The sequence below is a fragment of the Stegodyphus dumicola genome, chromosome 7, assembly GCF_044657685.1.
Source record: "Stegodyphus dumicola isolate Sdum_Otavi_A_Nest chromosome 7, ASM4465768v1".
Classification (NCBI taxonomy): Eukaryota; Metazoa; Arthropoda; class Arachnida; order Araneae; family Eresidae; genus Stegodyphus; species Stegodyphus dumicola.
In genome coordinates, this window is record NC_140774.1 from 150,132,414 (window position 1) to 150,150,557 (window position 18,144).

Here is an 18,144-nt window from a genome sequence, read left to right on the forward strand (position 1 = left end):
GTATACGTGTCACAATGTGAGCAACCACGAAAGCGGCGATACAGCCAACCCATTCGTCTGGAATCGAACGTAAATCGAATTACCAATGTTCAGTGACTTTATACCGCTCGGCCGCTGATGAGCCGGACTTACGCATTGGAAAAACAATGAGAACCAATTGTGCAACTAGCCCATTCATCAACTAGCCCACCCATCGAGCTACCTTTATTTAGCGGTCTTAACCAATCGGGCGACCAGTGCAGTCATTTTAGAGCTGCTGAGTTCTCGGAGGAATTAAAGTTGAGTTGAGATGTTTATAGAAATATATTTGCAGGCATCTGTTAATACCTAAGCACAGATGATAATTATTAAATCTTAAGCTTTACATTAACATAAATGAAACGAAATGATTTCCTTTCTTAACTAAAGTAATTGATAATTCTAAAAATATACTAAATTTTAAGCGTAACTGGCGTTTCACTATCAACGAATTAAAGATCTGACTTGCATTTTAAAATTAATTTCGAGGACCAAACTTACAATCTAACGGTTTCCATGCTCTAATTCAAATAGCATCCATTCTTACTCGATATTTCGACAGATGCTATTGGATCAATTATTTCAGTTAAAGTATATGAGCTATCACGATCTCTTATTTGGCTATGGGATCAAATAGAAACCTCGTGAAGAGCTGCGTTTACTATCTGCCAGATGCAGTAACGCAATTATGGCGAAAGATCTGATTGCTAGAAGTTTCATAGTGGTCTGGGTAGTGTCTGGACTTAATTATTGGAAGGCGGTTGTTTAGTTCCATTTATTAGACTGTATTTTCTAAAATATTATATTAAGTTAGTTCTATATCTGTAGAAACCTTATTTCGAAATTCCATAAAGTTAGTTAAATATTCACTCAAGTACTATTAACACTGTCAAAATATATTATTTCGGAAGTAGTTTAGAATCAATGATCCTGTAATAGAACTTATTGGAAGGGGATTCGCCATTTTCATTAAAGGCCAAAGATAACCGAAATAGAGTTAAAGTGACAGTTATAATTGATGTGGAAAACGAAGCTTCAGTAATATTTACTTAATTAAAATTTACTGTATTCCCTTATCTCTGTTATTACTGAAGTAATTGAATTCGATTGAACATTTTGTTCTTTTGCAGGAATATTGATGTTTGCTTCTATATTATAAAGCCATACTTATTTTTAATAGGTTTTATTTATTTCGATTAAATTTCAGCATTTTTCAGCCTAGGATAGAGACAATGATAAGTTAAACAAGGTAAGTTAATAAAAAAAATTATTACTTAATTTCGTACTGGATGCTAACAGAATACATTTTCCAAGAGCTTAATTTCTAACGCTGAAAGTTTTGGAGTCTTGTGAAAGAATGTCAGAAAACATGAACAAAATTAAACAAAATAATATTAAATGCAACGACAAATAATTTGTAATTAAAATTATATGAAATGTAAGTAGAAAATTAAGAATATTAAAATTTCCTGTTGAGTTAGACAAAAATTAACATTAGATTGACATGCTTTTAAATACACCTTAGATTGACATGTGGATTTTAGGCCATAGAAACAGGTCTCTCTTCTTCTGGATTAAAGCATTTTTCTTCCTGAAAAAGAGTAAATTTGTATTATCGTCCTATATATCAATAGAGGTTTTATAAAATTCATGCTGATCTAAGTTTGATTTTCTTCTTTAAAATTTTACATTAGCGTGTTTTTATTCCAGTTGAATTGAATTAATGATAAATAGGTAGAAAGTAAATTAATGCATCATAAAACACAAATAATATAATAAAATGAAAATCAGAGTGAGTAAATTAATAAAACTCGTACATTAAAAATATCATCAGAATCATGTGAAATAATTCAAGTGATATTAGATAGATGTGAGATGAGTAAATCAACTTACAGAAGAAAGAGATGGTACACTAAGAATAAAAAATATGATGTGTGCACCATATGCCTTCCTTGTACGACCTATTACATTGTACATGATTTATGCTGCACTTGATTTGAACGTATTTCCTCGAATTTCATTAGAGATATCAGTTTTCACTCAATCAATTCAGCTCTCACGTCGTGCCAAAGGAAAAATGCGTAAAAATTCAAAAAATCTTTATTAAAAATGTCAAAATGTAGAAAAACGTGAAACAGTCAAAAAAAAAAAAAAAAAAAAAAAAAGTACGATTAAAATTAGAATTTCTACGCTAAAACAAACAGTTCGGCCAAGGGCGAAAAAACAAACTTTTCGGTACACAAAAATTAAAAATTCACTTTCGGTCCCACTTGGCAAAAAGACTTAGTATACCAACTAACTTAATTTATTATACTATTAAGAATTTTAAATGTAAACAAAGATCTGCAGCGTTAGGCCTAGCGCCACTTTATAAAATTCTTGATAATTCTACAACTATTACATGCAGATTAACTAAAGGCATCTAAACATTAAGCGGAACATATGAACAAAATAATTCAACCACGTTTAAAGTAAAAAAAATGCACAATATAGCAACATATAAGAATAGAAAAACAGTGCTCACCAACCGATTAAGACACCCTATATATATATATATATATATATATATGGGTAAATCTCTCTGCACAATGGCGCCTGAACTTGAGGCAAAGCTGAATACTTGGATTTTAGACCATAGGAAAGCGAGACTTTCAGTCTCTACAAAAATGATTATTCATCAAGCGAAAGAGACTGACAAAGGGATTGCCGATTTTACTGATCAACATCATGGTTCTCAAGATAAAGAGAAACCAGCTACGGACTAAAAGAAAAATATCGCAAGCGATGCCTGACATATATGAAGAAAAAAATTATTGAAGAATAATAAAGTTTTATCCTTCAAAAAAGTGCATAAAAAAGAGTGCGTCTTATACACCGTTAAATACGGTAATTTCTCTTTACCCACAGAGCGATCAATCAGTAGAACTGCATCAAGAAGGCAAGCTGGCACATGTCAAAATCCACTATTAATTTCCGGGAAAAACTGGAACAAGAAAAGAATATGAAGATCCTACTCTTCACTCATATCCCTACTAAATCTTCTGATGTATCATCCGTGGGTTTTTGCGCTTCTGGAATTTTAAAAAGCAGATTGTCCAAAAGTTGACCTACAACTCGATGTGGACTTTCGAAAGCTGATCAAGAGGAATGGGATAAAATACCCCTTACGATACTACAAAGGGCTTTATTAAGTTAGACAAAGGGCTATGAAACAGAACATTCAAAACACAAAACCTTTAGGTAAAATATTTCCATAAATACAATGAAAATCGTCTAAAAACTGTGCGAACAACTTATGTATATCCTTGTGCATTACTGTCAGAGATGTTCGTATGTCATACCAATACGCAGTGGTTCTGGGCTAATGTTTTGTAAGAAGTTCTTATTATTTGTTTGCGCGCTATTTCGTTGCTTTCACACTAAAATGTAATGAACGATAATTCGTCACACCTGAATTTGGTCGACTGGTTCATGTGCCTTTCTCCAGTGCCCTTCAAGTGGAGAAGAACAGCAAAAGGAATAATGGCATTTCCATGTCCATGCTTTTGTAGTGTAGATGGTTAGTAAATCCATCTGGTGAGCAAAATCAGTGGTTCGAATCCTGGCGAAAGCATTGATTCTTTTCGTTTCTTGTTAATATAATAACTGTTATCAAAATTTAATCACCTCTTCATCGCTGTTTAGTCATTGACCGCGTTAAGTTTCATTATGCTAGAATGAATTTTCTATGAGCACAGACATTTTAACAAATTCTTGATTAAAAGATTAACTGAATAAATTAAATTTCTTCAGAATATAGATTGGCCTATAAACTCTGCAAACTATAAACATTGATAGAAATAATAAACTAGACTATAAACATTGATAGAAAAGTAATTTATGTGCTTAATATAAATCTCTGTTTCGTAAATTAATCAAAATCATAATAAGAACCCCTTTGTTTAAAAAAAATACTAAATAATCGTGGTGTCATTATATCAGTTCCCTCTCCATGCCAGGATGTACATCCTGCAATATGTAGAATTTTTATTGTAGCTAATTTATTTTTGGGTTCCCTTAACCTCAGTTACACTGTTGCAGTATGTATCTGTGTAAGCATATATTTGCACATCGTGTGGCTGCTGGAATATGATTTACTATTCTTGAATGTAAAATTAATTTTTTTCATCCCGTTAATGTTATTTTACGAGCATCTATGTGAAGTAAAGTAAGATAAAGACAAAAATAAATTCTCTTAATTTAAATACTTATTTTATTTGGAATACAGAATAAAAACAATACAGTTATCCTGATCTTTCTAAATAACCATATAGGCTATAATCCTAGTCAGTTTGAATATTTGAAATTGTGCTCTAGCTTTTAATATTATCCGATCTATCGACCTTTAGAAACAAGCGAAATAATTAATTCATTTTTGTAGATAAGGTTATTTTTTCTCTTGAGTATCTCATTCTTTGCGGCCTAATGCGATTTTCTTAGCTTGTCTCCATCCGTGCCACAACATTTGCTTTCCTTCTGTACTAGCATTCTCTTCAAAGTCAACTTCGCTTTATTTTTTGGGCCCCCCCCAGGGCAAGTTTCCTCCTTCCCAACTGCATGCCTTTCTGGTGTAAGTGTTGGCACATCCAGCAGGTAGTTAGAAGGTCCAGAGTTCGAGCCTCGATGAGGGCATAGCTGAATTCTTACCGTTTCGTTTTATTCCAAAATTCTTAAACCTTATGAGTGTGGTGCCCAGCTACAACAACAACGGTGAATGATAATTCGTTACCCACTTAGATTTGGCGACAGGGCTTCCTCCATCTCCAATCTCTATTTAAATGTGGTGAATGGAAGGAAGTTTCGCCTTAGTCATTGATTGCCTTCCTGGTATCACGGCCGGACAGCATCGAAAGATTCATATTTCGAATCTCAGCAAGGACATAACTGATTCTTATTTTCTTTCTTTGAAAGTTCAATAAACTGTGCAAGCTTCACTCGAGGATAATACTGAAATATGTCTAAATGGTTTTAATGCTATAGATATAGAATTTGAGTAATAACGGTTCAATTTGTATCCTTAAGATCATGATTATATAGATTACCATTAATTGACACGGTATGGCAGACATATATGATCATATAGATCACCGTAAATTCATACGTTATTATTGTTGTTGTTGTGTCCATAGTACATAGAACAATGGTTGCCAGAGCTACCCCAAAGAGAGGGTGAACTTCTATCCTCCCCCCCCCCAATTTTTGAGGAAGAGCTTCCCGCGAGGTTGTCCGGAGGTCTCCCACCCTCTCCTCTTCCACCAAACCACTCGAGAGGACTTTCAGCTAGCCGCATATTTTGAGTGCTCTCATGGCGCAGAGACACTATACATTTAAAAACATCCATGTCTTCTTCGGGATTCGAACCCGGAACCTTCGAAATTGTAGATGCTCCCCTAACCACTATACCGTCTGGGCGACTTCCATGTGTCATTAAAAGTTAGTAACAAAAACGTAAGGAACTTTCTCCTTTTTTCTCCCCGTGTGTTCGTGATATTATTGGAAGCAGTTCGTGATATTATTGGAAGCTAGCTATCGGACGGACTATAGCTCAAATCCCAACCAGGGTATAGCTAATGTCTTCCCTTTTTTGGCTTTGAAATAAACCTAATGATTCTAAAAAAGGCCCCGAACTAAAATTTTAGTGGACGATAATTCATCAGCGCCTAGACTTGACGGCTGTATTATTTCCTTCGAAGTGTCACTTTTAATGCGGGAGAATATAAGCAATTTTCTGCATTTTTACCGCATGTCTTTGTGGTTTATTTGAAAGAATGTGCAGCTAGCATTAGCTAGGTTTAGGTTCCGTATTAGAATCTTAACTAGGGCACAGAGGATTTTCATGTTTTCCACTCCGAAATAAATCCAATGACTCTACAAATAAGCTATGAAATTGACAACAAATTTTGCTGCATAGAAATACAGAAAAATTCATTAAATTTTTACCTTACATATTTTATAAATTCTCAGTGTGTCCACCCTCTTGGCACGATATGGCAGACATCGATGCGTAGCCAGAAATATTTATTTGGTCATCTTTGGAAATCTTGGAAAGCTGGCTGATGACGCAGTTGGATGAAAGTAGTAGCAATCACTCTTTTCAACAACACAGTTATTGAGTTCATTAACTAAAAACACAGTTTTCGGGCCCAGTTGCCGATGGGTTGCAAGTGAGTTGCCAGTGAGTTTGCTTTGAAAATAGACACTATTTGAAATAGTATCTGTTATCTGAATTAAAATATCCTGTAAGGTGCACCGAACTCCCAGGGAACGAAGATGATGCGTTAATGTAGAGGACACCCCATTCTTTAGATTTAATCCTGAGAGGTAATTTCTTTCTGGAGGTTTTTAAAAAATTTTACCTTCGTGTTTCATCAGCGCTTAGACTACTCCAGCCGGCTCATTTCCAACTTCTTTGCAACCCTATCACCAATGTCAAGCTCTGCTTGATCGCGGTTTACTAGCATAGGTGTGAGAAGAAATGGTTAACCACATAGTTTTCATCAAAAATGGACATTTCTCTGTAGTTTGGTCCTCCATGGGTTTGGTAGTAAGGCAGAAGGGTGGCGGGAAACCCTCGAACACTGCCTCCCGAGGTGCTCTTCCTCAAAACTGGATTGGAAATTAGAAGTCCAACCTCTTTGGGGTTCTGCCAACCATTTTTCCATGAAATATGGACTCGAAAACAACAACAGCAAAAGTGAACATATTGGGTACTTGTGAAATATGTAAAAACACTTGGTGGCTCCGTATGTATTTCAGAGTAACAAAATTAGGTGTCAGTTGCGTACATTTGTAAAAATGTTTTAAATATCTACTTAATTATGAATAATCAATACAAATCGGGGTAAAAAATAGTTTTTATAACTTTTGTAAACAGAATCACATAAGAAACCTAGTTGTTTTTTATTTATATTTCCTTTTTTCTTTAGAGCAAATGTAACTAACATCGTTATACATAGAGAAAATATCGTTATTTACTTTTTTCACAAATCGAAAGCAGAAAAAATATGAAAATTGAAGCAATTACTCAAGATTTTTATTATTTGGAAAAGCAGTGAGAATTTATCTGTAAAAATTTATCTTTTCCACTTTTTCAGATACGTGTCATAGCCAATTTAGGTAAGGCAAAAAACCTGAATATATGTTTTGGTTTATTAATGTAATGTTTACTAAGGATTAGTGAGTTTCTAAATACTTTGAGAATATTTTACACTAACCTTTTTTTACCGAATTCATTTCTGAAATTTTTATGATAACATAAAAAATGCTTCTTAGAACCAGGTTTAAAATGCTTTTTAATACCATATAAAATGTTTTAACAAGTTTTTTTTTTTAAAGAAAAAAGTAATATTGGCTTAAAATGTTCTCTTCTAAAGCTTCGTTTTTATTTCCTGCTTCTCTAATAGCACAGTTTTTCAGGTTATTTGACCAGCCTCCACTAAAAGATAATTTTACGGAGATTTCTTGATACAAACTAAAAAAGTGCTGCAATTACGCTATCGATCATGCAATTTTGCGAGAAAATTTTTAATAAAAATATAGATAACGCCTCGTTTTTGTCTAACATTATGAGCTAGTATTAACTTTTAATGATGCATGAATGTTCTCAACGATTTCTGTAAGTTTCTGTAACAATGGACATTTTTTGGAAAAGTTTTTGTACGTAGTAACGAATAATTTCATCAGAAGTGTAAATACAGAAATCAATATATACCTATAATTATTTACAGGAAAGAGTTTTTTTAAATTTAATTCTCAACTAAATTATATAAATAATTATACAGAATAATCTCATGAATGTCAATATTTTTGTTTACTCTCTTAGTTCCCGCGAACTTCAAAAATACAAATGCATGAAAATTTTTAATCTGGATTTCCTTATGTTACTTAACTAAACCCCTCAAAGAAATATTTTCCAGGGTTTTACTGTTTTTGATTTGTTATAAAAATCTTGCTTGCCATAAGCTGTTACCAATGCTGATGCGTAAGGCATTTTCATTTATCTTTTATTTGAATAAGGCAAAGCACTCGAGTGCTATCTGCTTAATAATAGGTATGCTTTCAGGGAGGAGTTCAAGTGAAACGAGGTCATATTCCCGTTACGTATGGGGCTACGGAAGAATGAAAATGGGATTGCTCGGGTTCTTTTAGCTGGGAATAATCTACCAGTCTTCAGTAGCTTTTAACCGTTCTGCCACTTGTGGGACCTCCATTTACCATACCATAGATATAAATAGATTTCTAATGTCTTACTGAATGCAAAACTTATAATTAACTTTATGTATATGCTGTTATCTGCACTTAAAATAAAATCTGCTGATTATAATAACGTTTTGCAGCAATATTTATGTTATAAGCCTCTCTATTTATATTTTTGTTCTCAGTTTTCTTCAAGCTGTAATACACTTTTTAATATTTTATACTTCTTGTATGCATGCATCATTTTATATTCAAGGGAAAAATTCTGAAAAAAAAACCAGCAGTATTTATAATTGAATTTTTTAAAAAACTTTTATTTAACAGGAAAAATTTCGTTTTAAGAGTAACCAATGATAGGTATTATTTTTATATTACTCTTATTTATAAAAAGAAGCAAACTATTTGTATAGTTTTACATATTTTTAATATTTTATTAAATTTTTTTTAATCTTAAAATATTTTTTCAGATCCTAGATTATAACCTGAAATTTTTTAAATTGCTAATTTATTTCATTTATTATTTTTGAATGCATATGTTCTAGAATACTACTTACTACATCTTCGATATTAGTGGAGACACCAGTTATTATTTTCATGAAACAAAATAAATATTTTGTCAAATATATAGCAGCCATTTTGGAAACTGACTAACCTAAAAAGCATGATAAATAAATTATACGAAAAAGGGCGCCCAATTTTTACTCTGAAAAACCGTTATCAGTGCTTAGATTGCACCACAGTTCAATTCCGGTACTTCTTAGGATCGGAGCGCACCGAAGTCCCGAGCAAAAGTAGTTTCAGCGTATTCAATCAAATTGAACAATAGTTTCAACGGAAATTTCTTGATCTTGTAGCATTTTTTAATAACATGGTAAATTTGGAATTGATACTAGTTTCTGACAGCAGCCTTTTCTTTCCCTAGGGAACTATCAGTAATGGTGTTTTAACCATATAGCCCCCTTTTTTTCATTTTTATGCTTGCTTCATTTTTATGCTTGTTTAAATCCATTAAACGTATTTACTCAAAACATTGGAGCTCATCAGCTGCTAAGTGGTTAAGTCGCTTAACACTGATAGTTTGATCCAGGTTTAAAAATCCGCAGACGGGTTGGTTGTATGGGATTTTAGTGGGGTTTTTTTCATGTGTAACGTGGATACGAGGGAGGTTTCCTTAGACAGGCCTCCATGAAGGCGTTAGTCCTTTTATGCAGATAGCCCTCGCTGGCTTTGTCTTAATTAAAACAAAGTAACACACTGGGAAGATTTGTTTTACTGACGTCCAATAAGAGCATTTATTGGCGACGGGGACATAATTATTGCAATGCCATTTGACCTAATTCCTCAATAAAGTAGTGGCCCTGACGGTTACACTTTTAATTTTCTGGAAAGAAATTAGCTTTTCATGTTGAGTGTTAATCTGTGATAATTGCTTGAAATATTCAGACTTGTATCAATTAAAAAATTCAAAAACATTTATTAAAATTTTTAAATGTTACTCGCACACATTTTGTGAAATTATTTTTAGAAAATGAATCTAAGATACATCTTTTAATAAATTTCGTTTGTACCTTTTTAACGAAGACATACGTATTTTTAAAAAACCGTATTCTTAAATTTGTTTTCCAGTAACGAGAAATTGTTTTTATTAAGAAACTTGTAGAATTTCTCACTGTGTACTTCTAAGTTACAGATGAATGTGAAGAATCTTAAGAACTAATAAGCGAATAATCGCTTGAGTTCGTGAGGTAGAAAACAACAAGTGAGAAGGGTGAAATAATCCTTTATTATTCCAACTAAAGTTTAACAAAACTCCGTCTTGGAGTTGTACAATAAAGCCGACACTTGGGGTTGAACTTAAGAAACTAAGAAATAAACCAAACTAATCTTAACTAAAAAGATATAGCCGAAGCTATCAAAATTCTAACAGAATTGGCCCCTTAGCGCTAACTGACTGCGAAACTATCAAGGGCCTAAAGTACGGCGGAGCGTAATAATAGCTTATGAGAGAGTAGCCTAAAAAGGAGGACGCGTGCTAGCCAGAATATCTGGTATCTCTGTAAGACAGTAGAACTTCGCGGTTAATTACTGCTCTTCCTCATTTGCATTTAAACGTGATTCGGAAACTACGTTCTGGTCGGAAGTGGTAAATTGAAATTAAGAAGCGATAGGAAAGGAAGCTTAACTCAAAATTTAACAGTTAATAAAATTAACATAATCTTTACAAACTTCTGAAATTTAGTAAACGTTTTTCTCCCCCCCCCCCCGCCGTCTTTATCTCATATACGGTTTCGCGGTTTTTTCCGTGGAACGTGGTATAAGGTAGTGTCTCATGGAAAATTCTTTATAAAAGCATCCCTTCCCTTAAGCAGATAACCTTCGCGTGCTTCGCCATAATAAAACAAACCAATTCCTTTCCCTTATTGTTTTATTCTTATGTAAAACGATTCGAGGTTCGAAAGGTACTCTCGAAACTCGAGAACCTTTAGGAATTCGTATTCGACGAAATTCAGCTTTTAAGGTATTTATGATAAAAATTGCGAATAATGTGTGTTAGTTTTAACACACACGAAGTGGCTGTTAGCTTTAACTGCTTTTACTCAAGTAAGAGCCCCTGTAAAAAAGTGAAACCTTAAATGTGAAAATAAAAAATATAAAATGATAAGCCTAAATGATGTTTCACAATACAAGAGATACTGATTAAATATCTGACTACCGAAATCACTTCTAAATTAATTTCAGGAAATTAAGGTTCGTCTTAATGAATTTCCATGGCAAGATTTTAATAAAATCACTACATACTCGATAATTCCGCGACCTCCAGCTTCAGGACTTCAAGAGTTATTTCATTAAAGCTTTATGAGCTTTCAAGAGCGTGATCAGCAGTTTCGCTGATTAGTAGATGGAAAATCCCGCTAAGGAATGCATTTATGGGACAGCTAGATTAACGCATTATGGCGAAGATTCTGTCTGGTAAAGTGGCCCTAGCGGTCTTAAGTAATGCCTGTGCTCTCGAAAGATTTCATTTTATTGGATTGTATTTCTTAAGGTATTTCATTGAACTATATATATAAACAACTCAATAAATTAACTTTTGGAGAGATATACGTGTTCAGTTCTCTATGCCGCATTAAACGAGATATTAAATGAAATAAACTGCATAAATTATTGGCTGCTTAATACACATTACGATTAAGTTTGCATTATAAAAGGTGATTAAAAAGTCTCGCCCTTTCAAAAATTATGGAAATCCCGAATTGGGTATTAATGGAAAACGTTTTCATTGGATGACACTACTGTACTATTATAAGCGGTATTTCTGTTGCAGTTTATGCTGTTGGCTTTAAAAACCGTTTCTTTGGTGCAAGATCGAGATGATTTGAGTTGAAATTTTATTATTGAGCGTCAACGTTTACGTTTGCGTGATGAAATAAAATGAATTATCGGAGACTGGAAGTGGGCAATTTTAAATGCAAATTGCTAGAGATTAAAATGTAGCGCCCTTCGGACATCGCTGTTGGTTCTTGAGGCATCAACCGCTAAGAGTTTTTATCTCTAGTTGGCGTTGTACTCTGAGGCTGGAAATAGAAGAATAAGTGAAGTCCCCAGCGTCAAGTGTATCTTATATAGGATCCGCAGAGAGAAAGCCTCAGCTAGCTCGTACAATAGATTACAACGATCAGTTAGAATTGGTAAATGTCCATTTTTGGGAGACGGTAATAAGAGTTCAACAACTTTTCAGCTCTTTTGCAATCTCCATGCGGCCACAGGAAACCAGATTTCTCTTTGCAAAAAGTTTCTTTTTCCGAAATGCTCCACGAGAGAGGTATGTTTGTTAAGACATGCTATTTGCATCACGCTTACCACTGCGCACAAAGGCAGCCTAAATATTTTGCGCGTGGGCAGAGAACATTGAACTTTGGGCAACAATTCTGTTCATAAATGAGATAGCTTTCATTGTGACTCGCTTTCCACTTTGATTCGAAGGAAACGAGGAAGCCGCTAACTATTTTCTAACATCTGAGAAAAGGATCAACATGGAAGCGAGAGTGTGATGATCCGGACAGGCATCACTATGGATCAACGTACAGATCTTCGTGTCTTTGACAGAGGTTCCCTAAGTGTTGCGAAGTACACGGATGAGGTCTTAGAGCTCGGAAGCAGTTGGCCCTCAGTACATTTTTATGGAAAACAGCTTTCGTCTACATAGAGACAATCTGGTGGATGATTTTCTCAAAATTAAGAATATTGATCGGATAGGTTGGTCAGCCCAGATCTCCAAACTATGAACTATGTTTGGGATGCTTTTGGGAGGGCAACTGCAACGTTCCAGGACATGAAAAAAACGCTGCTGTAGGAGTGCAGCCGACTGCCAAAAGTAAAGGTACAAATACGTGTGACACCAGAATTTCATCATTGGTATTACGAGTATGGTCAGGCTACAGTAGCTGTGCATCTTCTTTTACTTTTTGTGGAGAACCGCCTGGGGGACGGTTCAATTCGAGAGCCTCTCATTCCTCTTGCCCTACCACCAAAGCACTCAAGACGCCAATATCTTAAGTGCTCCCACGCTGCATTAATACTATAGGATTACAAATATCCATGCCTTCTCAGGAACTCGAAATTGGGCCCATCGGTACGGCATCTAGCTTCGTTAACTACTACAACGAGAGGAACGGCGACCTGTTGCCACAGCGACTCATAAACTGTCTCATTTCTGGTGTGGCGTCACGTTGTCAGAGATCTAAGACTGCTAGTTGGAACTGTATCCCTTATTAGAATAATATTTTGTTAGATCTAGCAATCTCTGTTTCAGATCTTTTTGTGCTGATCAGTTTTACTTATTATGACTAGTGATAAAGTTTCGTTTTATATAATTCTATGTCTATACAAAATTTCAATAAAATCTGCTCTTAAATTCTAGAAATAATAGACCAAACAGGAAATTTCTCTTAATTTTGAACACCAGTGTACTTGGTAACGCAACGTAGCATAATCGTAAAATAATATAAAGCTTTAAAAGTTTTCTTAAATCTTCTTAACGTCCTTATAGACGTTTCTAACGTCAATAAACTTAGTCAATAATTAGTTATTTTCTTTGTATAAAAATGTTAATACAAGTATTCGAATTAAAAATATTTAAAATAATCTTTAATTTTTTTTCTGCATTTTTTCCATCTTTCTTTTAAAAAATAAAGCAAGCATTAATTTAAGCAAGATATATTCATATTTAACGACAGGTGGAAGCTCAGTTTTTTCCAGAATTTCTGAATTTCTTGATCCTTTCTTCCTCATATCAAGGAGGATTAAAAGCAAAAAATAAGCCCATAAAAGCAGTTTGCGTTATACTCAGATTGTAAACTGACTTTACTTTTCTAAGAACCGGTAACATAAATGAGAAATCTCTTCGCAATCCAATTCCCTTAAGGTCTTCTCGAAAATCTCCTCTATATCTGTTGAACAGCAAAAAAGTGCCCTTCCTTAATCTTACGAATGTAACTACGCGAATAAAAAAACATTAATCTTAGATCTTGAGAACCTTTTTCATTTCTCATCTTTCTCCAACTTTCATGTCAGGAAAGAGCTACCAGAACAGAAGAAGTAATATCTCGAGAATCTATTTTTCCCGGGGTATTTTCTTCCCAACGTACTGGCAACATCTCTGTCGCAAACTATATGCGTTTTTCTTCCTCCGAGAATAAAGTGAAAAGTGGTTAGTGAAGTTTATCGAGATATCTTTTGACAGGCAATATTTTTTATGTATTGAAGAGCGAAATGTTTGCTTGAATTTTTCTAAAGATATGTTCCTTATTGAAATGAATAACAGAATTATGACCAGAATCTTTTGTTGCCAACAATTTTTTCTTCTGTTATAAAATCTGAATTGTGAATAGATATAATCTTCACGCAAGAGAAATTACAAGGCAATGTTTATCAAATGCCATAAAGTTACTGAATATATGATGCGTAATATAACTCTTTTATTTTCATAGTGCTCTGCCAATATAGATGTTAAGATCGCTGAATGCTGGCAGTTAGTCCTGGATTCAAAACCAGGCGAACGGAGTTTGTTGCATGGTTGGTTTCTATGGTTTTCTCCACGTGTAACGTAATACTAGTCAATTTCTATTAGAAAGTCCTCCCCGAAAGTAACCCTCCCCTTAGACAGATGACCCACGTGTGCTTTGCCATAACTATAACCATTTATTCGTACAGTGTTTTATAATTTTAATACGTAACACGACTTGTCAAATTTAAATATGTTGCGTATACTGATATCCGATTTTGGTACTTACGTATGAGTGCAATTTGACACAATTTGGCGATTTTTTAGAGTTGATATCACGATTTGTTAATAAAAGTTGTTGGAGCTTGAAATACAGCAAAAAGAACGCATACGAAATTGAAAATGGTGACGTTGCTAAACTGAATTGCTAGGAGTATAGTATAATTGCCTGAATTTTTATGCGCATGAGTCTGATACATTCTTAAAATCTGGCGAATTCTGAGGTGGTTGCGATAATACGCAAGTACCCCAACTTTATCTTGAATCTTAGGTTTATTAAATCTTGCTTCGTATTATACCAAATAATAAATATCTTCCTATTTCACAAAATGGATTCCCCCCAAAATGGCTATTTTAGTATCATGCCTTAATATTAAATTAAATGTAATCATTGGTTAGCCAAATTTACCAGGAATATGTTCTTGGTTCACATATGCAAGTGTCTGAACGTTCTCGCCGTTGAAAAAATATATTTCCAGTATACGACTGTCCTACAATCGCCCAGTCGCTGAATACTTGTCGTTCGATCTGGATTCGATTCGAAGCGAACGGACTGTCTGCATGGTCGTTTTCGTGTTTTTCTCATGCGTAACGTGGATATGAGCCACTTTCCCTTAAAACGTCCTCCACGAGGCATCTTTTCCCTTTATCTAGGCAGACAGCCCTAGCATGTTTTGTCATAGTCTAATAAACGAAGCCTAACCAAACCTACTGTCGCACTTTGAATATAGCTTTAAAGTGTCATTATCAAGGAGACAAATTTACCAGGTTTCTAACCGAGATTAATTGATTCTATCAGTGCAAGCGACAATTCACGATCTGCTTCTTCCGCAATAGTCGTCTTTCACAATCGGTCCACATACTGTCGATAAATAACCTAAGTATATCAGGCAGAACTACACACCGTAAAAAATAGATGACCCTTCACATGCGCACTGATTGTAAACTTTCATGATGTAGTTAAAACTGATCGCTGATTCGGCTTTTCAAACAGTCCAGTTCAGCATGCGGATGTACCTCTAAATCTGATACAGCGGACGAAACTGGAGCCAAAATTTTCGGAGCCTAGGCTTCTCAAAGATGGCTCAAAGAATAGGCATACACCGGAAGTAATGGATTTGGCGAGTTGGCTTGTAAATCAACTCGCCAAATGAAACAAAAAATGTAACGTAATTTCTACTAATCTTCCTAAATCTGACCTGAAGGTAACATAGAAGGTGTTTCAACAAATCAGTTACAAACTTTCAGTAGAGACAGAGTACACCTAGACGATGGAAAAACACATAGCAACACATAGTCAGAGATACTTTACTGACGCGGTAGGGATGAGATGCGCAAAACATAAAAAAGGAAGACACGTGAACAAAATGAGAATAATATTTGTTATACTTAGTGTAGCGGAATACAAGAAAAAAGAACAAAAACAGACGATCATCATCAAACAAAATGTTCGAAATTAGGACCCAGACCGTGAGGCAGGAACCGTGCGTCACGCACCTTCCATGAGTCCGAAGACGTGAGCCTGCATCAGGGTTCAGTGTCGTAATTTCGAACATCTTCTTTATGACGATCGTTGTTCGTTTTTGTTCTTATTTGTTGGTTTCTGCTGTACTAAACATAATAAAACATGTTTTGTCACATTTTTCGCGTCCTTTTTTTTTTGTGTGTTTTGTGTCTTTACTACCGAGCCAAGAAAGCGTTTCCGACTATGCAATTGCTGCTGATTTTCTATCATCTAGATCAGTAGTGACGAATCTTTTGGGGACCGCGTGCCCAAAACCTTTTCTGTTTTGGGGGGGGTGGCGTGCACAAAACCCTCTTTCATTAAACTCTCATCGGAGAGCGGTTTACCATGTTTTGCCTGCATAGTGCAATTTGAAAGCTGGTTGTTGTTAGACGGTTTGTTTTAGAAAGATAATTGCAAAAACGAACTTTCTGGTAATTACAATTCCTTAATTTCCCTTCAATAAACACCTTCCGTTCACCTTCATCAAGTTCGGAAACAAACTTGTGATTGGTGTTAGAGTGCCGTCCGACACTAGATGTGCGACACACAACACTTTCCTCGCACATAGTGCATAATGCTTCAATAACTTCCTATTGTGTTCAATAACTTCAAATGATTCTGTCCAATCTCCAGGTCTCTTGAAATGATCTTCCACTATCAATGTTTAATTTTGCCCTTTTTTGCTGGAGTCATTTGTGAAGATTCAAGACCGTTAGACTGTTCAAGACGACCGTGGCAGCAGTAATCGTTAACGCGGACATCTCTTTCCTAAACTTCTAACTTTAGATTTCATATGCTCCTTTTCAGCTTTATTGGGTTTACTTTGTCTGAGCGCATGTGAATAAGTTTGGTTTCCCTACTAAGTTTTCGTGTTTTGCTATATTATCAAATCGCATGTTTTTACATTATATTTGTACATTCCGTTTAAGATATTAAATTAGAATTATTCATAAGCTACCTCAAAATGCTTATATCTGAAAACTGGAATCTTTTTAACAATGAAAGTATTAAAACTCAGCGGCAATCATCACCATATTTTAGTCGGGTGCCGGCTGATAAGGCTATGCGTGCCGAGTATGGTTTATTTTATTTTTATCTCTTTTGTTCAGGCTCACCAGCGGCCGAGCGGTAAAGTCGCTGAACACTGGTAGTTCGGTCCGAGGTTCGAATCCCGCGAACGGGCTGGCTGCATGGGTGTTTTCGTGGTTTTCCCCACGTGTAACGTGTATACGAGCCAGTTTCCCTTAGAAAGTCCTCCACGAAGGCATCACTCCCCTTAGGCAGATAGCCCTCCCCTCGAGGTTTTGCCGTAATTAAATAACCTAACCTAACCTAACATCTTTTGTTCAGCTTTCGATGTATGACCTAACTAGTTTATATATTTGACAAACTTATCGAAAATTGAATCTGAACCAGAGTTCGTTAACAATTTAGAAATAAAAATGCTACTTACGTATAAACGCAACCACAGGAAGCAGAAGTCGCCAAAGTATCAGTATGTGCCAAACTTTGGCAACCTTGCCGATAACAATTCTTCAATTTTATTAAGCATTTCTGTTTGCGTTCGTTTTATTGTATTCGGAGTTCCAATGACTTTTATAGACAAATTATTTTATTTTTTTGTTTACACTCAGCTTTTAAGTACAATCTTATGTTTTTTAGTTGGATTGGAAACAACTGTGGTTCTGTAGAAATGCAGTTCTCTCAGCAAAATCACAGAAGAGAACAAATGCTTTGAAACTATTCCTAAAGCGACAACCCCAAAATTTACATCAGACAAATGAAATACTAGTAAAAAGTAGCTTTAGAAGTAAATTTATTGATTCAATTTCTAGGTAAATATCTAATTAGAATATAAAATATAAATATATTGTAAATAACCTTTTTTCAATCATTAAACATCAGTGTTTGTTGTTGTTGTTCGGGTGGGGTTAAAAATCGCCAAAATTAGCTCAAAAGGTTGGACTAGTATGACCTTGAAAGTTAATTAATATAAGAAACTAGCGAAAATACCCAATACCAGTTAAGTTAGATTGAGAGCAATGTATCTAACAACAGAGAGAACGATAACGATGTAATCCTTCTGTAATAACGATGCAAA

The 18,144-nt window shown here is 34.8% G+C and overlaps 1 long non-coding RNA gene across 1 annotated transcript in view; it reads right to left on the bottom strand.

The window, feature by feature from the left end:
- Positions 1 to 509: 509 nt before the first annotated feature.
- LOC146996547 (uncharacterized) overlaps positions 510 to 18,144 on the bottom strand; it is a 195,642-nt gene continuing 178,007 nt past the window's right edge. Inside the window, exon 3 of the long non-coding RNA XR_015042211.1 lies at positions 510 to 1,609. This is a non-coding gene — a long non-coding RNA (uncharacterized LOC146996547). The remainder of the gene's footprint in view (positions 1,610 to 18,144) is intronic.